Source organism: Callospermophilus lateralis, chromosome 2, assembly GCF_048772815.1.
Source record: "Callospermophilus lateralis isolate mCalLat2 chromosome 2, mCalLat2.hap1, whole genome shotgun sequence".
In the NCBI taxonomy this organism is placed as follows: domain Eukaryota; kingdom Metazoa; phylum Chordata; class Mammalia; order Rodentia; family Sciuridae; genus Callospermophilus; species Callospermophilus lateralis.
The window spans coordinates 85414848-85428050 of NC_135306.1; the positions used below are offsets into that span (position 1 = coordinate 85414848).

Genomic DNA, 13203 nt, shown 5'->3' on the forward strand with positions numbered 1-13203 from the left:
AGATTCTTTGCCCTTTAAATTCTTTATCAAAAAATTGGGAAGGTGAGACAAGCATACTCACCAAAGGTGGGTTTGTACATGGCCTGGTGGAGTGTGCTAAGGCCAACCTTAGGGTCTTCTGTGTGTCACGTGTGTAATAAATGCTAATAAAAGAAAGATTATATTATGAATGGAAAGTAATTAGGAAATTTCAACTATCTCTAACATCTTATATAAGCTTAGATGATTTATTCACACTATACAAATACTCGACTTTTTTGCCTATTCTTTTTTTCTTTCTTCCTTTCTAACACTGATTGTGGCAGCACTCCACCCCACCCACATGTGATTTTCCTTAATTCTCTTTTGTTTCTGAAATGCAAAAAGTAGAGACATTGGCACCAAAAAGAGTCAGAGTCCCCAGGCACAGACCTACACTAACTTTCCTGGCTATCCTATTCTCTCACCCCCACTTTCACTTGGGAGAGAGTTTGTGATTAATGCACCCCAGCCCGGCAGTTCACAGTGTTCTGGCCAGCTCCCCTCTACTACAGTCATAAATCTAACAAGGTCAAGGATGTAGGGCAGCCAACAACCCCCCCTTTGAAAGAGCTGGGAGTGTCAAAGCAAGATCTCTGGGAATATTATGGACTCTATCCTGGTCTGGGCTTTTTTTCCCAATCAATCAGCTAGAAATTCATAATCCAAAATTGGCTTCTAAAAATGTGCTCAGTGCATACTTCAGAATTTTGCCTTCTCAGATTCCAATGTAGGGGGTTAACCATGAAGTTAAATATCCTTTGACTCTCCAAGGCTGCAGAATGTCAAGACTCGGTCCAGGAAACATGATGTACAAGGCCCGAATCTAGGTCTATCACTTACCAGACACATCACCCTTGGCAAGTTACTTAGCCCCTCTCAAGGCCAGAATCCTTATCACCAAAATGAGAAACAATAATGAATTATCCTCAGGTTTTCATGAGATGAAGCAAGAACACATGTGTTGGCACAGTGTTGAATATTTAGGAAGTGCTTCAAAATGTATCATTATTGCTTTCTGTTGCAGTAGTTCTCAAAATTTTAGTCTCAGAACTCCTTCACACTTTTAAAAATTATCTGGAAGGCTTTTGTTCTCAAGGGTTGTGTCTATGCTTATTTATAATATTTGACATAAAAACTGAAATCTAAAACAGGAGAATACATATCCCATTATCTGACATAAAAATGACATCATCACTCATCATCCTGCACTGGAAATTTTCACTGTATTCTGTGCAAGAACAAGAAGGGGGAAGGCAAACAATAGCTTAGTATGATTGTTTTTGCCTCTCAGATCTCAGGTCACATATTGAAAACCATGAACTTTTGGTATTCTTCTCATTGCAGCCAGTAGTGTGTTTCACAATAATCCACCCTGCACACTATGCCATTTATTTAGATTCCATCAGGTTAATAGCCAAGTTGTTCAAAAAGGTATTCTCATTTTGGTGCTAAGAGTTCTACTCTATATGATAATCTACATCATCTAATTTCTTTGTATTTCTTAACAGAAGTAGGGAATATCTGCTAACAGTGAAAATCATGGCAACTTATGGAGCAACAATGTATCTACCAAAAGCTTAAAAAGCAAGTTAAAAAGCAAATTGATCCCTGAGAGTCACCCTACAGTATATCCATTGTTACTTCAAATTAATAGAGGAAAGAGGTAACTTATACAAAATTATACCAGTAATTCGTGAGCCCAGAACTTCCAGATTCTAAACATGTTCTATAATTTACTATGCCTTTCTTACTATATTCACTCCACAATCATTGTGTCCTCTTATTGTTTTAAGATAAAGATGCGGCAATGGTTGAATTAAGATCTTTTTGCATTGTTCTTCTTTTAAAATAAAATCCTATTTCATTGTTAAATCCCCATCTGCCTTTTTTTGGCGGAAATTGACAAACTGATCCCAAAATTCATATAAGAATGCAACAGATTCAGAATAATTGAAACTGTCATGAAAAAGAAGTGCACAAGTCAGAGCACTCACATTTCCCGCTTTCAAAACTTTCTACTAAATCACAGTAATCAAGACAGAGCAGTACAGGTATAAAGACAGACACATGTTAATTGAACAGAATTAAAAAACTAGAAATAAGCCTGATCTTTAACAAGAATTCCAAGACACTTTCTGGGACAAGAGTAGTCTTTTCAAAAAATATTGCTAGGACAACAGGACATTCACCCTAAAAGAAAGAAGGTGAATACCTGCTTCATAATATACCCAAAAGTTAACTCAACATGGATAGAAGACCCAAATGTAAGAGATAAGTCTGTAAAACCTGTAGAAAAAAAAAAAAACGTAAAAAGAATAAATATTCATGACTTTCGGTTTCTTAGAAATGATACCAAAAACAGAGATACAAGAAAAAATAAATACTAAAATGAAAACTGTTTTGTGCTTCAAAGGATGCCACTAAGAAAGTAAAAAAATGACTCACAGGAAGGGAGAAAACATTTGCAAGTCATATTTAAGGGACTTGTATCCAGAATATATAAGCCACTCTTGTAACTTAACAACAGAAAGACAAAATGACTCGATATAAAAATGAATAAAGCATTTGAAAAGACCTTTCTCCAAAGTATATGTAGAACTGGCCATCAAGCACATGAAGAGGTGCTTGCTGGCCAGTCATTAGTCATAAAAAAAAAATGCAAATCAAAACCACAGTGATACCATTTCACACCCATTGGGTGGAAAAAATTTAAAATTTTGATCAAAGAATAAATACTGGATCCTCATTTTTTTCCATAATAACAACTTACTGAGGATGTAGAGATATGGGAATTCTCACTGTAAAAAAACGTATCATTGGTGCAACTACTTTGGAAAACAATGAAACAGATCTTCAAAATGTTTAACAGTTATTGTGTGACCAAACAATACTAATTCTAGGTGTATGTGTGCCCAAAAGATCTAAAAACATATGTCTACACAAAAACTGACACACAAGTGTTCATAGCAATGTTACTTATAATAACCAAAAATGTCCCCAAATATTCATCAACTGATGAAAGGATAAATGTGGTGCATACATACAGTGGAATATGGTTCAGCAATAAAAAGGAATAAAGGGCTGATTCATACTATGGCACTGATGAAAGCTGAAAACATAAAAGTCAGTTCCAAAAAAAAAAAAAAACCCAGGTAGTACAGTATTCCATCTACATGAACTGTCCATACTAGGCAAATTCATAGGGACAAAAATAGATGAGTGGTTGACAGGGGCTGATAGGAAAGGAGAATAGAGAGTATACTGGGTTTCTTTTGGGGTAATGGGATGTTCTGGAATTAGATAGTGCTGATGGTTGCTCAACTTTGTGAACATTATCTTCCCCCAAAAAAGAAAGAAAATGCTGAATTATACACTTTAAAATGGTGAATCTTATGGTATGTGAAATATATCTCAAGAGAGCTGTTATTTTTAAAAAATCAAATCCCATTCTTGAATTGAGTTTTATATCATTGAATTCCTTTTGCTTTTTTTTTTTTTAACCTTCCAACCCATGTCAGGCAGTGAATCTGGAAGCCAAACATGTAATTAATTTTATTTAGTTGAAGTAATTTGCATTGCTGAAGACCGAAGGAAATACAGTTTAAACCCAGGCAAACCATATCATAAATTAAAGCTAGAAAGGGCCTGTAAATCAAACCAATCATGATTCTAGATGTTAATTTGTGGGCCTAGACATTACCCAGAGGAAATGTGCTCCCTGGATGGATATAGGCCTACTTTTTACAGGCAGGGTTTGATCAAAGAATAAATACCGGGTCCTCATTTTTTTTCCATGAACCCCAATTCCCCACAGAATTCCCCAGCATTATGTAAGCTGCTGGAGAACTTGCTGGGGACAGCTGATGCCCACGAGCAAGTTCCAGAACCCTGCCTTCTGCGGAGGGAGGCTGTCAGCAGTCACCACCACGGGCGTCTGGGTCTGGACCCTTCCGAAGAGCCACTGACAGGCCTGGTTGTCCTCGGATACCAGCTGTCCCCGCAAGGCTCCCGCTGAGGACAGCGCTCCAACTCTGTCCCTGACAAGTTGTCACAGTAACGAAATCTGGGAGAACAGAGCAAGTTCACTTAGGAATACCGAAGGAAGGCAGAACTAGATAAAATAAGGCTTTCAGAATTAAGGGAGGAAAATAAGATCCGTTACCCCCACAGACTTTAATGCTATCTCAAAGTTGGAAGATTGTAAATGCCCCTGCTACTTTCTTAGCCGGTGAAAAATTCTTCGGATTCTTTCAGCTTGTTACTTTGAGTTACTCCTTTTTAAAGTAACACCTGCAAAGTTTATATGCTTGTCAAAGAGAGTGGGGACAATAAGAATGAGAGGGTTGCTTTTTGTTCTTGTTCTTGATTTCACCATTTTTTGTAATACCAAAGTAAACATATTAGCTTCAAGAAGTACCAAAAAAATAAGTAAATGAATAAAAGAAATAGTAAACGATTTCCAAGCCCCACCTCCAACTTCTAAACAGCCCCAAAATTCCTCATGGGAAATGCATCATGTCCCACTTTGGTAATATTGGCATTTCAACAAAATTTGAGCCACTCAAAATGCAAATATTTTATTGTCCATGAAAAGGGTATTCATTAAATTAAAGTCAAAGAAAGGAAATGGAAAAGAAAAATTCATGAGGTTCAATCAAAATTAAAGAGATGAAAAAATAAAGAACCCTTACCAAACACCGTTTTGCTGAGTTATATACAAATAATCAGAAACATATTGTGCAGATTAAACTACACTTGAAGTACACTTAGATTTTGAAGTTAATAGACAGAGTGTTCAGCAAAAACTAAAGTAAAAGCAGCAAATATATTGGAGATTTTGCCAGGCCTCAAAACAGCTTTAAAAAAGAAAGGCTCAAGATTTTATTTTTCCTAAAATATCTAGATACCTTCAGGATAACAATTTCCTCTGCCAATGGTGACTAAAATAAGTAAAATTGGGAAGCCAAACTCCTTCCCTTATCCAAATCTGAGTTCATTTACTCTAAAACTTTTCATTAAGCTTATTTATTTAAACATTTGTTTGTAAATTGAATGTTTTTTAAAGAAAAGAGAAGTTTATCTTATGAAATAATATTAAATAAAATTAATACATGGTGATGTTATAACTCATGTGGGGAAGAAAGAGTTAAATAGGGTTTATAGGAGCATTCTTTGTCAATATTCAACTTGCCAAATTTTCTTGCTCTCATTCCTACCCAGATCATGATTCGGTTCTGCCAGAATGCACTTTTTCATAACAATACAAACTATTGCATGTGTGAATAATAAGTAATGAAATTATTGGAAGTAGAGCCCAGGAGTTACATGGATTAAAATGTGATTTGTCCCTTGTATTAACATTATACATTCCCACATTACACTCACAGGGCAGAATACCACCAGCTTGAAGGAATACAATACAATGCATGATGCCAGTTCATCCCCACGTTCTTCCTCTGTGCCCAGTCTGGCACACATTCTGTATAGGAAGAGCACTTTGCTCTGTTCTCAAGCTTTGTTTACTACATCCATCCCAGAACTCAGCAACCTCCATATGTGATAAATCCCCTTAAATCAAGCTACTTTCATCATTATTCTATATTTTAGCATATTTCTTTTTTCTTCAGAAACTAATGTCTTAAAATTTGTTAGTCATTTTATTATAATTGTTCAGTTGTTTGTGTTGTCTAATGACAAGAGAACAAAAGTAAAGATAAGCCCTGTTTTTTTTTAAGCCCTGTGCTCAGTTTTGCAGAATGCAAGGTATTTTTAAAATGTACATATCACATGATAGAAGATAAATCTGTCACTTTGAAGTGAGATGATCACTTATCTATTTATGTAGGAGGGTGACTAAACTCAGTATTGAAATCCCTGACACATGTTGGATCATTTTGCTTGACACCTTAAGCCCCTGCATCGATTGAATAAATCAAATCATTGCCCTTTCCCCATTTCATTTCACAGACAGCTGAAAGGAGGCAAAGGGGAGAGGTAAGATATTCTTTCTCCGTATTTTCTGCCAAAAGAATGAATAAAGTATAGGAGAAAAAAAGCACAAGAGAGATACAATGCAAAACCAATCTATGTTTCAAGTTATCCTAATGAACTTGGGATTTTCTCATATACCATATCCAGAACACTGATAGTCTTGCCTCCAAGCCTCTAAACTGACTCAGCTATTAAAAGACACTGGCAAGTTTTTTCCAAGTGTCCTAGTTTAGTCTAGTTTAGCCAGTAATTTGGAATTTTGCCTGGTTGGGGTAAATATTGCCTCCAGCTCCTCTACAGAGTGGATTGGGAATTTGCCAACAGTAAGTCTGAACCAAAAGAGCATCCTCAAAATCCCTCTGATAACCTTGGCTGACCCTTGGCCCTGTAATCCCCCTTTTCCTTTTTTCAAAGCATAACAACTAACACCAACTGAAAGGCAAGAGAATGTATTTCTTTAAAAGTAATTCTGGGCTGGGGATGTGGCTGAAGCGCTAACGTGCTCGCCTGGCATGCACAGGGCGCTGGGTTCGATCCTCAGCACCACATAAAAATAAAATAAAGATGTTGTGTCCACTGAAAACTAAAAAATAAATATTAAAAAATTCTCTCTCTCTCTCTCTCTCTCTCTCTCTCTCTCTCTCTCTCTCTCTCTCTTAAAAGTAATGCTAAGTGAAGTTAGCCAATTCCCAAAAAACAATTGCCAAATGTTTTCTTTGATATAAGGAAGCTGATTCATAGTGGAATATGGAGAGGGAGCATGGGAGGAATAGACGAACTCTAGATAGAGCAAAGGGGTTGGCGGGGAAGGGAGGGGGCATGGGGTTATTAATAGTAGTATAATGTAAGGATCATTATTATCCAAAGTACAGGTATGAAGACATGAATTGGTGTGAGTATATTGAGTATATAATCAGAGATATGAAAAATGTGCTCTATATGTGTAATAAGAATTGTAATGCAATCTGCTGTCATGTATAAATAAAAAATAATTAGTGGTCCAAGACTAGCAGTGGAGTTTTCATTTTCATTTTTTTAAAATGTCAGTTCTCATTCTGGTTGCCAGGGGGGAAAGTACTGGTCTGTTCTTCTATAAATGAAAATCATGGAGGTAAAAAAAAAAATTGCTGAAATATCAGCTGGTTTTCTATCCTCCATTCAGAGAAGAGCATTCTCTAAAGCTCCAGAAGGACACTGTTCCTCTGATTAAGGACTTCTCTCAGGCCATCTTTTGCTGACAGTACCACTGGCAAACCTGCCGGTCTGTTCTTGTCACCTTCTGGCACATGCAGCTAGGGCTCACAATTCAGAAGCAGTTTAGGACAAAGTCTATCAGTGCTCTGAAATGTCAACATTGTAGGGCAATGCTGAGACACAGGAAAATACTCTTATGTTATCAGGCTTAGCAAGATTAGCAAAATGCAAAAAAAAAAAAATGCAAAAAATGACTAAGCAAGTGCTGTGGCAGATTGTATTTTTCAAAGTCAACTGCAAAATGCCTCCCACCTCTCATGTTCTTCTATAGTATGACTTTGACACTGCTTCTGTTGAGAGGTGTAGTCTTTGCTCCCTCCCCTTAAATCTGAACTGGCTTGTAATCTACGAATAATCAGTTGAATGCAGTAAAATGATGCTGTGGGACTTAGAAAGCTAGGTCATGACAGTTACCTTAATGGCTGAAACATTTTTTGCTTAATTATTAGCACATATTAATTATATGAATTAATGGGTTTCATTGTGTCATTTCCTTACATATAGACATATAATGTGCTTTATGTGTACCGCCTCTCTATCCTCTTCAATTCCCCTCTCCCTAGTCATTGATCCCTTTCCCAATTGCCCCACTTCTATTTTAATGTCATTTCGCCTTCTTTTCTAGACTCCACCTATGAAAGAAAACATGATACTTCAAGTCTAGTTTATCTCATGTAACATAAAAATTTCGAGTTTCACCCATTTTTCTGCAAATCACATGATTTTGTTTTTCTTTATGACTTAATAATATTCTATTATACATGTAATTAATTTCTATATCCATTCATCCACTGATGGACATCTAGGCTAATTTCACAAATTGACTTCTGAAAATAGTGCTTTGATTAAACATAGATATGCAGGTATTTCTATAGTATGCTGACTTTGATTCCTTCATGTATGTACTTTGGAGAGGTATAGTTGAATCATGTAATAGTTCTATTTTTAATTTTTTAGGAACTAAAAATAAAACTACTGTTTCCCATAGTTATTTTATTTTTATTTTCATCAATGATGTCTAGTGGTTCTTTTTTCCCCCACACATTCAGAGTACGTATTTTCTGTTTTCTTGCTAGCTGCCATTTTGAATGGGGTGAGATAGAAGAATCTCTACTATTTATGATTCACATTTCCTGAGGGCTAAAAATGTTGAGCATTTTTTTCACATATAGACTATTTATAGTTCTTTTGAGAAGTGACTGTTCAGTTCAATTGCCCATTTATTGATTGGATAACTTGTTATTTTTATGTTAACTTTTTGAGTTCTTTATCTATTTAGATATTAACCCTCTGTTAGATGAATAGCTGGCAAAAAATTTCTCCCATTCTGTAGGAACTCTCTTCTCTCTGCTATTGTTTCATTTGCTGTACAACAGCTTTTTAACTGGATATAATCCCATTTGTTAATTCTTGCTATTAATTCCTGAGCAATTCGAGTCCTATCCAGGAATTAGCTATACCAATATCTTACAGTGTTTCTCCTAAGCTTTCCTCTAGCAGTTTCAGAGTTTCAGGCCTTACATCCATTTTTCAGTGATTTTGTACAGAAGAAGAGACAGGGATCTAGTTTCAATCTTCTACATGTGGATATCCAGTTTTCCCAGCTTCACTTGTTGAGAAGCCTGTCTTTCCTCTAATGTGTATTTTTGGCTCCTCTGTCAGATGACTGTACATGCACAAATTTATTCCTGGGTCCTCAATTCTATTCCATTGCTCTATATGTTTTTTTTATGCCAATATCATGCTGATTTGTTACAATGGTTCTATAGTGTGCTTTGAAATGAGGTATTGTGATGACTCCTTGCTGAACATTTATGGTTGGAGACACCACATTAAAAAAATTTGTCAACCATTTCCACAGCAAGCCCAAGCCACATAAAAATACACTTGTATGCCCTCCAGCCTGCAGTCTGAGTCCTCCCACTCATATCAGACCTAGGAGTAAATGATTTTTCCAATGCAAAGATAAGCTGTCCCCATAGTGTCCTTTGTGAATTCCTGACCCACTGAAACTATGAGCTTCATACAATGATTATGTTAAGCTCCAAAGTCTGGGTGTCATGTTACACAGCAATAATAAATAGAAAAAGATATAAAGGTAATGTTATAGTAGCTTTTGCAAATGTCATGAGATTATGCATGTTTAAAAATTCTAAAACCACAAATTAAAAAAAAGAAAAGAAAAAAATTCTAAAACCTACTGTTTTACCACATGACTTCCTCCTAACTCTCCATAAGTCTCCCCCATCCACTCCTGCCCATGGCCACTCCAAGAGCCTTTCCACTGTGAACTTTGTTCTTTGTTGTCCCAAATGTCTACCTGCCCTCAAATTACCCAAACTGCTTCACTCCTCTGTACCCTTTCTTGTGTTTTACCCTCTGCTTGAGAGGCCCCACCTTTCCTACCATATCTAGCAAACATCCTGATCTTTCATATCCAGCATTCAGCTGTTCTGACCATCCCCATCATGTCTACGCCTCCTCCCTCTGGAGCATCTGTATCTTTTTATGGAACAATCAGTCCCTAGAGACATGCCAGCTCTTCTTCCACAGAAAATCATATGCTCCTTGATAGCTAGCGCTACATGTGCTTCATTTTTCTTCAGGACCTACTACCCTTGTGAGTCTACAGAGGCCATGGAAACTCCTACATGTGCTTTAAGGCAAGCACCTTGCTACATTTTGTACCATAGGCACCTGCTTATCTCATCCCAATGACTAGATTCATACTTTACACACACACACTGAGAAACTCAAAGTGCTTTTTTTAAATTTAATCACTCATCTTTATTGATAAAATAGTCTCCTATGCAGTATATACTCTTAAAAAAGGGGAGGGGGGTGTGGGGATGGAAAACCGTCATTAAAAACAAAGTCTTTCAAACACCCAGGACCTTAAAATTATATCCAAGCAAGAACACCAACAATAAATTAACTCATCTGTTTACAAAAATATTTATCAAGTAATGTTTTATAATTACAGCTGCCTAATGAATTGCCTTAGAATCTCAACTGTGTAGCTTATTAATTTTTACTTGGGATAAAAACTATTTGAATATGCCACTGAATTAAGGACTACTTTCTGAAACAATAGAAAAGTTTAAAAATAAAAGACTGTCATTTATAAAGTATCAGTTAAGGCATCTGAATGAAAAAAGAAATTTAATGTTTTGGGCCATTATTAATCCTTTTCTAATCATTAAGCCCCATGTACCCTTCTCTCCCCAAACTTAATGTAGAAAATTTCTAAAGTGAAAAGTAGTTTTGAGTTTTACCAATATATGAAATTATACATAAAAATTGTCATGACATAATATTTAACAAATTATATACTTAAAAGTAGAATTTTCTATTTGTGTTAATTTTAACACATGATACAAATGAGTATATTTAATAATATTTGATACACATCCTTTTATTCTATGATCACTCCAAAATAAAGAAAAATTTAGGCTTCAATTGGTATCAAAGTTTCTGTATCTTTTTGCTTTAAAAAAGAAATCTACTTACTGTTTGACATGTTTTAATAAAACCAACACTTGTAAATCCATAGATATCCAACCCCCTTTAATAATGAAAAGCTATTAAAACAAAACAAAACAAAACCTTAAGGGAATGAGGCAGATGGAGCTTAAAAATATTTTTTTTTAAATTCAAGTCTACTTTTTCTGTATCTTAATTACTTAAAAAAGGGTCGTGTAAACCAGAATTTTGAATTTACTTTGAAATTACCATACCTATTTTACTACATCAAACATTTCAACTTTGTTAAGTAAATGAAATATATGAGGTCCTTAAATACCAAAGAGAAAAGAGAAAAATTGTTTTCATTATTGACTTAAAACTAAAACTTATTCTTTCAGAGGAGTAGTTTAACCTACTACATATGTCTATTTATAAGATCTTCTTTCTGAGAAAGTAATGTTCCTTCTCTTTCATTCCTGAAATATTTCATATTCTTTACAAGTTATGGACAATTGTTAGCTAAGTATCATTTATGTGGTAAATTAGCTATAATTAAATTTCCTCTTTTATTTGTGGTACATGTAAAACATTACTGCCACCTTTAAACCTGAATTTTCTTTGACAAAAAAAAAATTTTAAATTAATGGGGAAGGAGACAGGCAATCACTAAAGCTGAAGTCTTATGGTACATAAGCTATTTGTTAACTCTGACACCAAACAGGAAGGATTAAATTGATTATAAGCATCTTCCATTCACAAAACCATGACAAAATATCATAAATTAGGATAATTCTATGAATTCCCAAACATTTACTGGGAAAAGTCCAGTGTATCTAAGTATATCATTCAGAAAACCAATAGCACTGCTGAAAGCTCTTGATATTTTCAGCCATCACTGTGAAAACCCTTCATTTGTTCAACAATTAACAATGGCTCAGTTTCTATTTCAATTACGTTTTGGAAAAAAGTTTATGACCAACTATACTTTTTTTTTTTTTTTTTTTTTGGCTATCACTTAGCTAGTGCACTGTACAAACTATAGAGGAAAAAAAAAGGTTGATTGAATTTGAGTTTTCTCCTCATTCATTCATTTGTATAGGCCAGTCTTTGAGACAGTTTAGAGTCATATACAAAATTCCCAGACTTGGAACCCTTTCAGCTCTTCCTCAGACTCAGGTCACTGTTGGTTACTAATGCTGACACAGATGTACTTTCTGATGCATCATTCCCTTAGGTTCAAAAGTGATTCTCAAGTTATTTGAAGGATCTCTCTCAGGCCCTTGTTTTCTTGTTCAAGTTGAAATATTTGTTCCTGCTCCTTGCAACCCTGTTGCTCGTCAATTTCAATGGCTTTCCTCATCACTGCTGCCGTTTCAGTTGTCTGGTCAACATGTGCTTGTAACTCCTTGGAATGCTGTTCCTTTAACTTCATTATTATACCTGGATCATCTTTTTTTGCTAGCCATGAGCAATCTAAACATTTGTTCTTGGTACTTGCTCATTATAAGTTCCAATGCAGACTGATGTTTTTCCAGGGATGTACATAATTCTTTGTTCTCTTGATGCAATTCTCTGATTTGTCTGTTTACTTGCTGGATTCCCACAACTAATGTGGACCGTGGCCGATGTCTTGCGACTTCATTAAGTTCTTGAATTTCTTCCTGATACTGCTTCATTGCTTCTACTCGCTTGTTGAGAGCTGTGGTTTGCTCAATCAGAGATTCTGCTGCATCGTCATGATCTCTCAATCAGCAAGTGCCTTCTCAATTGTGCAATTCATTTCTAAAAGAATATTGTGCTCTCAATCCCTCACAGCGGTCGGCTGTGGAGATTAGGACCTTTGTCGTCCGGGTATTAGGCACCCAAAGGAAAAGACTCTGCACCCTTATTCCGCGTCTTCAGCGAGCAGACGCAGAATCCAACAGAGACAGCACAGACAACTGGCAAGTCAGCGGGGTTCAGCCCATCACTGACCTGGGATAAACCTCCCCCGACCGTCTCCTACTAGCCTCAAAGTGCTTTAACATGTATAACTTGCACAGTTTTATTCTAAATAAGTTGATCCTCATCAATATTTTTCCATCTCGTAAACAAGGAAACAGAGTCTGGCACATCACTTGACTAACAATAATAAAATAGTAGGGCCTGTACAAGAACTTCAATCTAATTCCAAAAAGCCTGAGCTTTTTCCATAGTATGTGGGACATGCATGTAAGTGTTTTTTATCAGTCAATGTGGGATATGTTAATTTATAGAAACAAATAGCCCACAGATCTTGGTGACATGAAATATCTCTTAGAGGTCAGGATCACTCTTCAAGGCAGCTGTCCTCTATGGGATGGCTCAGCATTACCCCTCCATAGCAATAAATATTTCCACACTTGCTAAAGCAGAGGCCAAGATTGGAGAATTGTACACCATAATTAAATCCCTCAAATCTGGGAAATGATACATGTTACTTCCACTGATATT

At 35.9% G+C, this 13203-nt stretch overlaps 1 pseudogene; it reads right to left on the reverse strand.

The window, feature by feature from the left end:
- Positions 1 to 11886: 11886 nt before the first annotated feature.
- Positions 11887 to 12511, reverse strand: LOC143391002 (FGFR1 oncogene partner 2 homolog pseudogene; annotated as a pseudogene).
- Between the last annotated feature and the right edge of the window lie 692 nt (positions 12512 to 13203).